At 39.2% G+C, this 13,992-nt stretch overlaps 1 long non-coding RNA gene and 1 pseudogene across 1 annotated transcript; both read right to left on the bottom strand.

The window, feature by feature from the left end:
- LOC124028048 overlaps nucleotides 1-7,112 on the bottom strand; it is a 7,525-nt pseudogene extending 413 nt beyond the window's left edge.
- A 550-nt stretch (nucleotides 7,113-7,662) lies between these two features.
- On the bottom strand, nucleotides 7,663-13,529 carry LOC124028049. Its single transcript, XR_006837543.1, has 3 exons — nucleotides 13,374-13,529; nucleotides 10,834-10,932; nucleotides 7,663-7,977 (listed from the first exon to the last, which is right to left on the bottom strand). It is a non-coding gene; the product is annotated as an uncharacterized LOC124028049 (long non-coding RNA).
- Between the last annotated feature and the right edge of the window lie 463 nt (nucleotides 13,530-13,992).

Here is a 13,992-nt window from a genome sequence, read left to right as displayed (position 1 = left end):
CACACACACACACACACACACACACACACACACACACACACACACAAATCAACTCTTTGTAATCTTTGGTGTCCCTGATTTCTGCTTCTGTAGAACTACAGCTGATATTTAATATAACCAAGTTAGTAATGATGGTGGTCTTTGACTTTGACTTAACTTGAATTAAGACTTATTCTTAGTCATATTCTTCACAGCAGTCAACACTCACATTTTCTAAGTCCAGGTTTCATTCTGTTCTCTCCACCATGTTCCACACTGTAGCGGTAAGCAGAAGAACAGACAGTCATTGAGGGATACACCTGAACTCACACACACACACACACACACACACACACACACACACACACACACACACACACACTACATAACTTTGTCCAAGTGGTGGTCAGAATGTTTGTCTTAACCAGCCTGATAAGTCAAACATGTCTGATATGAACATTGACATAAACCCTCTACATACTTGAGTTTCTCCAGTCTGCAGTGTGGATCCTCCAGTCCAGCAGAGAGCAGTCTGACTCCTGAGTCTCCTGGGTGATTGTAGCTCAGGTCCAGCTCTCTCAGGTGTGAGGGGTTTGACCTCAGAGCTGAGACCAGAGAAGCACAGCCTTCCTCTGTGACTAGACAGCCTGACAGCCTGCAAAGAGTCAAATCATATTAAAATCACACTGATATTCTTTGGTGGTGAAAATAGTGGCAGTATATTTTTCTACATATTCAGATATATCAGTGTCCTGAAACCTGCCATATCTATTCATATATTAATGTACCATTATTATAAATTATAAATTATCAAAGTATTGCTTGTAGAGAGAAACATGTATAGTACAAATATTTGAGTAGACTGACCAGACCAGTTTAAAAAGCAGTATCAGTCAGAAGACAGACAGTGAGGTATCAGATTTAGATTGTATTGAGTATACAGTCCACACCATATCTATTTAGACAGTGAGGTATCAGATTTAGATTGTATTGAGTATACAGTCCACACCATATCTATTTAGACAGTGAGGTATCAGATTTAGATTGTATTGAGTATACAGTCCACACCATATCTATTTAGACAGTGAGGTATCAGATTTAGATTGTATTGAGTATACAGTCCACACCATATCTATTTAGACAGTGAGGTATCAGATTTAGATTGTATTGAGTATACAGTCCACACCATATCTATTTAGACAGTGAGGTATCAGATTTAGATTGTATTGAGTAGGTATCAGTCCACACCATATCTATTTAGACAGTGAAGCTAACATTTTAAATGTGTCTCTATATATCATTTTGATTTCAGATCAAATGTTTCATATGAGGTGACAGTTTATAATGTCACCTTTTATTTGAGGGTATTTAAATACATATCTGTTTCACTTTTAGAAATAAAAGCACTTTATGTATCTAGTCCCCCTAGAAGAAGTCATAAGATTTCTGACCAATTCACTTATAGTGTATTAAAGTAGTCAAAAGTTTAGTATTTTGTCCCATATACTTTGAACACAATGACTACATCATTTAGACATGACTGAGAAATATCATGAATGAATTTAAAAATAATGTGAGTTACAGATGCTACAACAAAACATACTAACCTCTCACCTTTAACCTCAAATGTAAGGTGACATTCTGTTAGACAGCTGAGCACCAAATGTAAAACAGATTTAAACACATATGTATTGAAACACATGTCTGGTGAACAGTTATCAGTCCACACCTGAATCTAGTTTAGACAGTGAGGAATCAGAATTTCAGGTTTGTACTGATCCAGCACTCTCAGGTGTGAGGGGTTTGACCAGAGCAGACCAGAGAAGCACATCCTCTGTGACTCCAGACAGTGAGGTCAAATCATATTTCACACTGCTATTCTTTGTAAAATTGGCAGTATATTTTTTCAGTCACACCTTCCATATCTATTTGAGATCAGTGAGAAATCAAATTTAGATTGTATTGAACAGTACAATCAGAGTCCTGACAGACCATATCTATTTAAAAGACAGTGAGGTATCAGATTTAGATTGTATTGAGTATACAGTCCACACCATATCTATTTAGACAGTGAGGAATCAGATTTAGATTGTATTGAGTATACAGTCCACACCATATCTATTTAGACAGTGAGGTATCAGATTTAGATTGTATTGAGTATACAGTCCACACCATATCTATTTAGACAGTGAGGTATCAGATTTAGATTGTATTGAGTATACAGTCCACACCATATCTATTTAGACAGTGAAGTATCAGATTTAGATTGTATTGAGTATACAGTCCACACCATATCTATTTAGACAGTGAGGAATCAGATTTAGATTGTATTTAGTATACAGTCCACACCATATCTATTTAGACAGTGAGGTAATCAGATTTAGATTGTATTTAGTATACAGTCCACATCATATCTATTTAGACAGTGAGGTATCAGATTTAGATTGTATTTAGTATACAGTCCACATCATATCTATTTAGACAGTGAAGCTAACATTTTAAATGTTAAACATTTCAATAACATTTTAACATTTGAGGTTTTATAAGGTCACCTTTTATTTGAGCATATTTTAACACGTACAGTTGAAGTCAGAAGTTTACATTGTTTTAGCAAATACATTTAAACTCAATTTTTACAATTCCTGACATTTAATCCTAGTTAAAATTCAGGTCAGTTAGGATATTTTAAGAATGTGAAATGTCAGAGAGAATTATTTCTTTCAGCTTTTATTTCTTTCAACACATTCCCAGTGGGTCAGAAGTTTAGTTTTTGATATTTTAAATTGTTTATCATAAATGTTTCAAGTAACCTTCCACAATTCCCACAATAAGTTGAAAACAAGCTTAACAGTCAGGCTTGTAGGTCTCTCACCATTTTTTCAGTTCTGCCCTCAAATTGTCTGTAAATTAAGTCAGAGTATTTGACTTAGTTGTCCTTAATCCATCACAACTAATACCTTTTATTTTAAAATAATGTTTAGAAAAAAAGCATTTTATGTATCTAACCCACTATTTGAAGAAGTTAAGCATTTGACAGTTTGTTTTAAATTAGTCAAAAGTTTTTGGTCCCATATTCATGCCCACATGAACATAAAACTGGTGGATGAATAATAATGAGTGAGAAAGTTAGAGACTACTTTTCTTACTAACAGAGACTACATAAACCTCTTTACCAATAACAGAGACTACAACAAAACATGCTAACCTCTCAAAAATGCTAACCTCTCACCATTACCAATAACAGAGACTACAACATGCCATTACCATTACAGAAAAACAAAACATAAACCTCTCACCATTACCAATAACAGAGACTACAACAAAACATGCTAACCTCTTTACCAATAGAGAGACTACAACAAAACATGCTAACCTCTCACCATTACCAATAACAGAGACTACAACAAAACATGCTAACCTCTCACCATTACCAATAACAGAGACTACAACAAAACATGCTAACCTCTCACCATTACCAATAACAGAGACTACAACAAAACATGCTAACCTCTCACCATTACCAATAACAGAGGCTACAACAAAACATACTAACCTCTCACCATTACCAATAACAGAGACTACAACAAAACATGCTAACCTCTCACCATTACCAATAACAGAGACTACAACAAAACATGCTAAATAACAGTCAAAAAACATGATATCTCACCATTTACCAATAACAGAGACTACAACAAAACATGCTAACCTCTCACCATTACACCATTACCAATTAAATAACAGAGACTACAACAAAACATGCTAACCTCTCACCATTACCAATAACAGAGACTACAACAAAACATGCTAACCTCTCACCATTACCAATAACAGAGACTACAACAAAACATGCTAACCTCTCACCATTACCAACAACAAAACATGCTCAGAGACTCACCATTACCAATTACCAATAACAGAGACTACAACAAAACATGCTAACCTCTCACCATTACCAATAACAGAGACTACAACAAAACATGCTAACCTCTCACCATTACCAATAACAGAGACTACAACAAAACATGCTAACCTCTCACCATTACCAATAACAGAGACTACAACAAAACATGCTAACCTCTCACCATTACCAATAACAGAGACTACAACAAAACATGCTAACCTCTCACCATTACCAATAACAGAGACTACAACAAAACATGCTAACCTCTCACCATTACCAATAACAGAGACTACAACAAAACATGCTAACCTCTCACCATTACCAATAACAGAGACTACAACAAAACATGCTAACCTCTCACCATTACATGCTAACACCATTAACAGAGACTACAACAAAACATACTAACCTCTCACCATTACCAATAACAGAGACTACAACAAAACATGCTAACCTCTCACCATTACCAATAACAGAGACTACAACAAAACATGCTAACCTCTCACCATTACCAATAACAGAGACTACAACAAAACATGCTAACCTCTCACCATTACCAATAACAGAGGGGGTCTGATCTTTGTGCCTCTGTAACTTCATCATTCATCATTATTCTCGATTCATTCATTATTATCCATAATCATGGTACCATCCACATGAATGTAGGAGTGTTCAGAAACATATTCTATTCTTACTGACAATACAAGTGAAGTGACTCCAAAATGACAGGACATTATTCACCATCCAGTTTCTATTAGGAAAACATCTAAAACACAACCAAGACAAACTGCTAATTAATTCAACAAGTTAGTAGAATCACAAGCTTGATGTAATCACTGCAGGCATGGAATATGGGACCAAATACTAAACGTATGACTACTTTAATAAACTATAAGTGAATATAACCAAATAATTACGACTTTTCAAATGGGAGAACTACATACATAAAGTGCTTTCATATCTGATAATACTGACCTCAGAGTCTCCAGTTTACAGTGGGGATTCCCCAGTCCAGCAGAGAGCAGCTTCACTCCTGAATCCTTCAGGTCGTTGTTACTCAGGTCCAGCTCTCTCAGGTGTGAGGGGTTTGACCTCAGACCAGAGAAGCACAGCCTTCCTCTGTGACTCCACAGCCTGACAGCCTGACAAAGAGATCATCATGACTTCACAAACACACAATGTAACACCAGTAGTGTCGAAGGACAATGGCAGATGCATTTGGTTTATTCTCTCAAACAAGATATTGATTCATCTTCCGTCTCCTAGAATTGTATGGTCATATTGTTATACTAATGTGAAAATCCATTAATTTATTGAATATGTTATTCAATATAATATTATATACATATTATATTACATATTTTTCTCTAAACTGAATCTTTCTTCCTGATGATTAGTTCTTATATGTCATTTTATTTACTCACAGAACAGCTCTGGAGGCTTTGACCACTGGCAGCAGCCTCAGAAGACCTTCCTCTGATCTGGAGTATTTCTTCAGGTCAAACACATCCAGCTCCTTTTCTGAAGTCAGCAACACAAAGACCAGAGCTGACCACTGTGCAGGTGACAGGTTGGGTTCTGAGAGACTTCCTGATCTCAGGTAGCTTTGGATCTCCTCCACTAGAGAATGGTCCTTCAGTTCATTCAGACAGTGGAACAGATTGATGCTCCTCTCTGGAGAGGGATTCTCCCTGATCTTCTCCTTGATGTACTTGACTGTTTCTTCATGGCTCTGTGAGCTGCTTCTTGACTTTGTCAGTAGACCTCGTAAGTGCTTCTGATTGGACTCCAGTGAGAGGCCCAGAAGGAAGCGGAGGAACAGGTCCAGGTTTCCTGTCTCACTTTGTAAGGCTTTATCCACAGCACTCTTGTAGACAGTAACTTCAGTCTTGTCTCTGAACATTGAAGAAAATATATTGGACTTTGTTTGCGGTTTGTCCATTAGATTCTCATTGTTGTTGATGAATGAGAGGAACACATATACAGCAGCCAGAAACTCCTGAATGCTCAGATGAACAAAGCAGTACACCTTGTCCTGGTACAGCCCACATTCCTCTTTAAAGAGCTGTGTGCACAATCCTGAGTAGACTGAGGCTTCATTGACATCAATGCCAGCCTCTGTCAGGTCTTCTTCATAGAAAATCAGATTGCCCTTCACAAGCTGTTGAAAAGCCAGTTTTCCCAGTGACAGAATGCTCTCTTTATTCCAGTGTGGACCTGTCTCTTCTTTCCCAAGATACTTTTCATTCTTCTGTTTGGTATGAAACACCACAAGGTGTGTGTACATCTCAGTCAGAGTCTTGGGCATCTCTTCTCTCTTGTGTTTCAGCATGTGTTCAAGGACTGTTGCAGAAATCCAACAGAAGACTGGAATGTGGCACATGATGTGGAGGCTCCTTGATGTCTTTATGTGTGAGATGATTCTGCTGGCCAGGTCCTCATCACTGAATCTCTTCCTGAAGTACTCCTCCTTCTGTGGGTCATTGAACCCTCGTACCTCTGTCACCTGGTCAACACACCCTGAAGGGATCTTATTGGCTGCTGCAGGTCGGGTAGTTATCCAGAGGAGAGCAGAGGGAAGCAGATTTCCCTTGATGAGATTTGTCAGCAGAACATCCACTGAGGTTGACTCTGTGACGTCCCAACAGATCTTGTTCTTCTGGAAGTCTAGGGGCAGTCGGCACTCATCCAGACCATCAAAGATGAACAGAACTTTGTACTTGTTGTAGTTGGAGATTCCTGATTGTTTGGTTTCCATTGAGAAGTGATTAAGAAGTTCAATGAAAGTGTGTTTGTCCTCTTTCATCAAATTCAGCTCCCGGAAAGGGAATGAAAATACAAATTGGACATCCTGATTTGCTTTTCCTTCAGCCCAGTCCAGAATGAACTTCTGCACAGAGACTGTTTTTCCAATGCCAGCGACTCCCTTTGTCAGCACAGTTCTGATAAGTTTGTCTTGTCCAGTTAAGGGTTTGAAGATGTCGTTACATTTGATTGCAGTCTCTGGTCTTGCTTGTTTCCTGGTTGTTGTCTCAATCTGTCTCAGCTCATGTTCATTATTGACCTCTCCTGTTCCACCCTCTGTGATGTAGAGCTCTGTGTAGATCTTATTGAGAAGTGTTGGGTTTCCTTGTTTAGCGATCCCCTCAAATACACATTGAAACTTCTTCTTTAGATTAGATTTGAGTTCACGTTGGCAAATCACAGCAAGCTCATCTGAATCTAGAAATAACAGAGGATATTAATATTATGTCTGTTTTAATGTCTACAGTATTGTAGGACTGTTATAAAGTTGTAAATTATAATAATGTATTCTCTAAACTGACTGTATAAATGTGTAAATGTTTTCATAATGCATTACAGACTGGTGTGACTGATTATATTATTATTGGTATTATGGATGGTATTATTAATGTTCTCTCTCTCTCTCTCTCTCACCACAACACATCCCTGCTGCTACTTGAAATTAATCAACACAACACATCCCTGCTGCTACTTGATGGAGGCCAGGTCTGTTTGATGATCTCTGCATCCAAGACTATTCACTGAGAATCCTCTGACATCTTCAGCTGATGTCTCTCCAAGCAAAAAAATTAAGTTGGTTTCTGTGGACAAGACATGAGATTACATCTGAGTCAATGTGCAGGGTACCAGGTCACAAAATGAGATTAATGAATCCTCATCACACACACACACACAGACACACACACACATTTCTCCTGTGTGTCACACACACACACACACACACACACACACACACACACACACACACACACACACACACACACACACACACACACACACACACAGGGAGGGAATGTTGTGTTTGTTTAATATTGTTTTAGGACTATGAAAATGGACAAAATGATTAGCCTATGGATTATGAAAACAACAACAATAAATGGGAAAATGGGAGGAGAAATGACTAGAGACAGTGTTGTTTAACTCACTGACCAGGACCCATGAGTTCTTCTTACCTTTGTTCAGTAGAAAAGTCTCCCTCTCTAAACTCTATAGGAGGTTCCATAGACCAGTCACTCTTCATGGACACACAGCTGGGAACAGGGGAGGCTGGTCTCTCCTGCTTGATTGGGCTTCAACACAACAGAGACAAACATTACATCTCTCATCTACTCTGAGCTCAGATGGGGAAACATAAGAAGAGTTTCACAAATAGAACTGACTTCCAGACGTTAGTTAATGGCGCGTGGGTACCTGCTTCTATAAACCAATGAGGAGATGCAGCGCGAACTGCGTCACAAATATAACTGACTTCCAGACGTTAGTTAATGGCGCGAGAGCAGTGTGTCATTTAAAATGACGAAATTAATTTATCGACGCGAGCGTTGTAAGTCAGTCTGTCAGCCCCGCTAAAAGGCTGGTGTCGTTACTCTGCCTATTCCGGGGCATGTTGAGGTAAATTTACTAACAGGGAGGGTTGAAAGATATAATTTATTGAGGGCTGGAAGACGCACTCGAGGTTGTTTACTCACAATATCAGATATTAAATATATTTTTTATAATGAATGTATATTGAGGTTGAGGTTCTGACTAGTGATTATTTACCCGGGGTTCAATACCTGCTATTGAGGCGCTCTGAAAATAATATTCAAACGTTCGGTCCTTGAACACAGAGGGGTTAAACACTAAAGTTACCGTCCATCTAGTGAAGAAAGGAGAACCGGACAGAGGTAGCCAGCATCCGTCAACGAGAGAGGGAGAAGCCGGTGATGATGTAGTGGTAGCTATGGTAACACTGTCCCTCACCGTAAAGAAAAAAGCAAATTGAACAATAAACTTCGGTGTCTCAACACTAACAAACTCCGTCATATTCCCCAAGATCACCTCAGTCCACTCTGCGCGTAACCGGACAATATCCACACCGAACGTGGACGCGGACAGTTCTGTACGGGGACGCGGACAGTTCTGTACGTGGACGCGGACAGTTCTGTACGGGGACGCGGACAGTTCTGTACGGGGACGCGGACAGTTCTGTACGGGGACGCGGACAGTTCTGTACGGGGACGCGGACAGTTCCAGAATGCGGACATGAGCTGTGCAACACAATAACCTAAACCCAGTCTTTACAGTGGGTTACATTAGTAATATTCATTTTTTTATTATTATGTTTAACAAACATTTTTACAAAATTATAACAACGTTTTGAGATCAAACATTCAGTTTTTTTATAACAATATTTTGAGATCTGGGACCATATACACAAAGTGTCTCAGAGTAGAAAATTGGTCGTATAAGTGCTGAGAATAAAGACATTTTACACTAATGAGTATAAATTACCTAGTTACCTACCCATTACCTAAATTACCTACCCACCTAGTCAGCAGATATTTAGGACACCTCGTGAGCTGTCTAAGTAGTTAAGAGTTAACAGCAGGTGTCCTAAGTAGTTAAGAGTTAACAGCAGCTGTCCTAAGTAGTTAAGAGTTAACAGCAGGTGTCTTGATAATACTATAGAATCATGCAGTGAGTCAGTGGTTCCTGAGCCACATGTAATTGCATTGCAGTAATTAAAAATAATGTTTTTATATTTCTATGTGATCAACCCATAAATAATATAGACCTACATGCAACAGTATGTCTTGTGCTTTTGGCAATGATTTATGTGTAATAATTATCTATAACAAGTAATACCATGTATGTCTGCATACCATTTTGTCTTCATTTTAGCAGATTAATTTATGCTTATTTCTGAAGATTAACTCAGGTTTTCACCCAGCGGCTAAGGAGTTGGACCTGTGGTTATATGACCTATGGCTGAACGGTGGCTGGTTCGAATCCCGGGCCGGGTGCTGGAAAAAATGGGTGAACTTGTTCTGACCACTGGAGGGCTGCTGGGTTCCCATCCTCAAAACAGGAACCTTTTGGTTATCAGAACTCTACAGGTTCACTGAACCCAAAAATATATATCACTTTTAGTGGTTCCATATATTAATAAACTTTCCATATTTAATTATCTCGCGTAATATGTGTTTGATGAAAATGAACATTGTATGCAATGTTGTAGGCAACATTATTGGAAGGGACTTGATGCCTACTATGCCAAAGATATTTAGAGTTGTTAAACGGGTGTGAAGAGTGTTGATATAACGGTAATATTGTCAATATTCTGCTTGTAACAACGATCAAAATTGGTTTTAAAAAATGCATTCAATTAAATTAGGCAATAATTAAGAGTAGGCAAAGTGGTCGTGTCATGTGAAAATTCTATTAAATGTCTAACATTGCAACGAGTACAGTCAGGGTGCCGCGGAACCCCTGCAGTACCTCCACAGACCCCAGATTGAGAACCCCTGCAGTACCTCCACAGACCCCGGATTGAGAACCCCTGTAGTACCTCCACAGACCCCGGATTGAGAACCCCTGTAGTACCTCCGCAGACCCCAGATTGAGAACCCCTGCAGTACCTCCACAGACCCCGGATTGAGAACCCCTGCAGTACCTCCGCAGACCCCGGATTGAGAACGCCTGCAGTACCTCCACAGACCCCGGATTGAGAACCCTGCAGTACCTCCACTGACCCCGGATTGAGAACCCCTGCAGTACCTCCACAGACCCCAGATTGAGAACCCCTGCAGTACCTCCACTGACCCCGGATTGAGAACCCCTGCAGTACCTCCACAGACCCCGGATTGAGAACCACTGCAGTACCTCCACAGACCCCCGGATTGAGAACCCCTGCAGTACCTCTGCAGACCCCGGATTGAGAACCCCTGCAGTACCTCCGCAGACCCCGGATTGAGAACCCCTGCAGTACCTCCACAGACCCCGGATTGAGAACCCCTGCAGTACCTCCGCAGACCCCGGATTGAGAACCCCTGATTTAGCAGATGCTCTTATCCAGAACGCTTTACAGTAAGTGCATTCATCTTAAAATAGCTATTTATTTAGGAAATAAACTTAATAAATTCTTCAAACAATTGTCATCTTACCTCTTAGCTTTGGTGTCATGTCCCCTAGAGAGACTCATTTTAGAGGAAGGGCCCCCCTCCTCTCTCTCCCCAGAGAGACTCATTTTAGAGCACTGACCCCTAAACAGAGATCCAACATGTTGATTGTGGTTAACACAATGACAACTAAACAGAGATACAACATGTTGGTTGTGGTTAACACAGTGACAACTAAACAGAGATCCAACATGTTGGTTGTGGTTAACACAGTGACAACTAAACAGAGATCCAACATGTTGGTTGTGGTTAACACAGTGACAACTAAACAGAGATCCAACATGTTGGTTGTGGTTAACACAGTGACAACTAAACAGAGATCCAGCATGTTGGTTGTGGTTAACACAGTGACAACTAAACAGAGATCCAACATGTTGGTTGTGGTTAACACAGTGACAACTAAACAGAGATCCAGCATGTTGGTTGTGGTTATTAACACAGTGACAACTAAACAGAGATCCAACATGTTGGTTGTGGTTAACACAGTGACAACTAAACAGAGATCCAACATGTTGGTTGTGGTTAACACAGTGACAACTAAACAGAGATCCAGCATGTTGGTTGTGGTTATTAACACAGTGACAACTAAACAGAGATCCAGCATGTTGGTTGTGGTTAACACAGTGACAACTAAACAGAGATCCAGTATGTTGGTTGTGGTTAACACAGTGACAACTAAACAGAGATCCAGCATGTTGGTTGTGGTTAACACAGTGACAACTAAACAGAGATACAACATGTTGGTTGTGGTTAACACAGTGACAACTAAACAGAGATCCAACATGTTGGTTGTGGTTAACACAGTGACAACTAAACAGAGATCCAACATGTTGGTTGTGGTTAACACAGTGACAACTAAACAGAGATACAACATGTTGGTTGTGGTTAACACAGTGACAACTAAACAGAGATCCAACATGTTGGTTGTGGTTAACACAGTGACAACTAAACAGAGATCCAGCATGTTGGTTGTGGTTAACACAGTGACAACTAAACAGAGATCCAACATGTTGGTTGTGGTTAACACAGTGACAACTAAACAGAGATCCAGCATGTTGGTTGTGGTTAACACAGTGACAACTAAACAGAGATCCAGCATGTTGGTTGTGGTTAACACAGTGACAACTAAACAGAGATCCAACATGTTGGTTGTGGTTATTAACACAGTGACAACTAAACAGAGATCCAGCATGTTGGTTGTGGTTAACACAGTGACAACTAAACAGAGATCCAACATGTTGGTTGTGGTTATTAACACAGTGACAACTAAACAGAGATCCAGCATGTTGGTTGTGGTTATTAACACAGTGACAACTAAACAGAGATCCAGCATGTTGGTTGTGGTTATTAACACAGTGACAACTAAACAGAGATCCAGCATGTTGGTTGTGGTTATTAACACAGTGACAACTAAACAGAGATCCAGCATGTTGGTTGTGGTTACACAGTGACAACTAAACAGAGATCCAGCATGTTGGTTGTGGTTAACACAGTGACAACTAAACAGAGATCCAACATGTTGGTTGTGGTTATTAACACAGTGACAACAACTAAACAGAGATCCAGCATCCAGCATGTTGGTTGTGGTTAACACAGTGACAACTAAACAGAGATCCAACATGTTGGTTGTGGTTAAACACAGTGACAACTAAACAGAGATCCAGCATGTTGGTTGTGGTTAACACAGTGACAACTAAACAGAGATACAGCATGTTGGTTGTGGTTAACACAGTGACAACTAAACAGAGATCCAACATGTTGGTTGTGGTTAAACACAGTGACAACTAAACAGAGATCCAGCATGTTGGTTGTGGTTAACACAGTGACAATTAATTATTGAAGGTCAATTGTTCTATTTGATGCATTATCTCTTAGAAATAAAACATTTACTAACAGACACATCCAAACAGTCAGGTGATATAATTAATAGATAACTAATACAAATAATACCAATATAAAAATAGTAATATTATTAATTATAATAATGTCTCTCTTTTAATAATTTCTCTCATTCTAGTGTGTTGCTTTGTTCAACAGGTATGATATTATGATGCTGTTACTGAATTCAGTTCATAATATCGATGTTAAGAAAAGTCTGTTCAGTGGTTTCATACCAAATTACACAGGAAGCAGGAGATCATTGTAATTTAGAAAACAACAAATGTTCTGATATTATGAAAAATGATTTAGAACTATGATACTAAATAACCACAATATACGAATCGTATCATACGTTATATGAACAACATGTTATTGAATGTGACTTGACTACACCCAGTTAGCTATATGAACAATATGTTATAATGTGACTTGACTACACCCAGTTAGCTATATGAACAATATGTTATAATGTGACTTGACTACACCCAGTTAGCGCCATTTTGTATGATTGAACTGTCACGTAGCTGTCCCAGGTGAAATGGACTGTTACATCTGAGTGTTTTACTTTCATTCACTATACTAAAATAACACCAGACATTGAATTTCTCTACACACTTTTCAATAATCCCTGGGAAGAGTCTTACCTTGTAGCCTGAATTCACAACCAGAACATGTCAAGTCATTGAGATATTTTCCGTTGTGCTGAGAGAGAACCTTCCTGATGACAAATGTCTCTGTATCTATGTTCTAGGTTCAGTTGATCTTTGGATGCAATAATATCTGGTCAAAGTCTAGTGACACAACACCATAGTATATCATAACCATAACAGCAGTTGGCCAGTAAAGGCCATGGAATACTATAAAACAGGGTTCGTCAACTAAATTTGGCTTCGGGACAATTGTTTTCTGAGTTAAAGTCGGTGGGTCAGAACATAATTAACATATAATATTAGCACAGTGAATAGGTCTACACTACACATTTAACGACATGTTTAATATATTTGATTAGTACACAATACATTCATTCATTTCATTGACAAAATATAAGTTTGAATCAAATCAAATCAAATTTATTTATATAGCCCTTCGTACATCAGCTGATATCTCAAAGTGCTGTACAGAAACCCAGCCTAAAACCCCAAACAGCAAGCAATGCAGGTGTAGAAGCACGGTGGCTAGGAAAACTCCCTAGAAAGGCCAAAACCTAGGAAGAAACCTAGAGAGGAAACAGGCTATGTGGGGTGGCCAGTCTGGCTGTGCCGG

The sequence above is a fragment of the Oncorhynchus gorbuscha genome, unplaced genomic scaffold (genome assembly GCF_021184085.1).
Source record: "Oncorhynchus gorbuscha isolate QuinsamMale2020 ecotype Even-year unplaced genomic scaffold, OgorEven_v1.0 Un_scaffold_3687, whole genome shotgun sequence".
NCBI classification, from domain to species: domain Eukaryota; kingdom Metazoa; phylum Chordata; class Actinopteri; order Salmoniformes; family Salmonidae; genus Oncorhynchus; species Oncorhynchus gorbuscha.
Note: the sequence above shows the minus strand (reverse complement) of the source record. Positions and strands in the feature narration are given on the sequence as shown.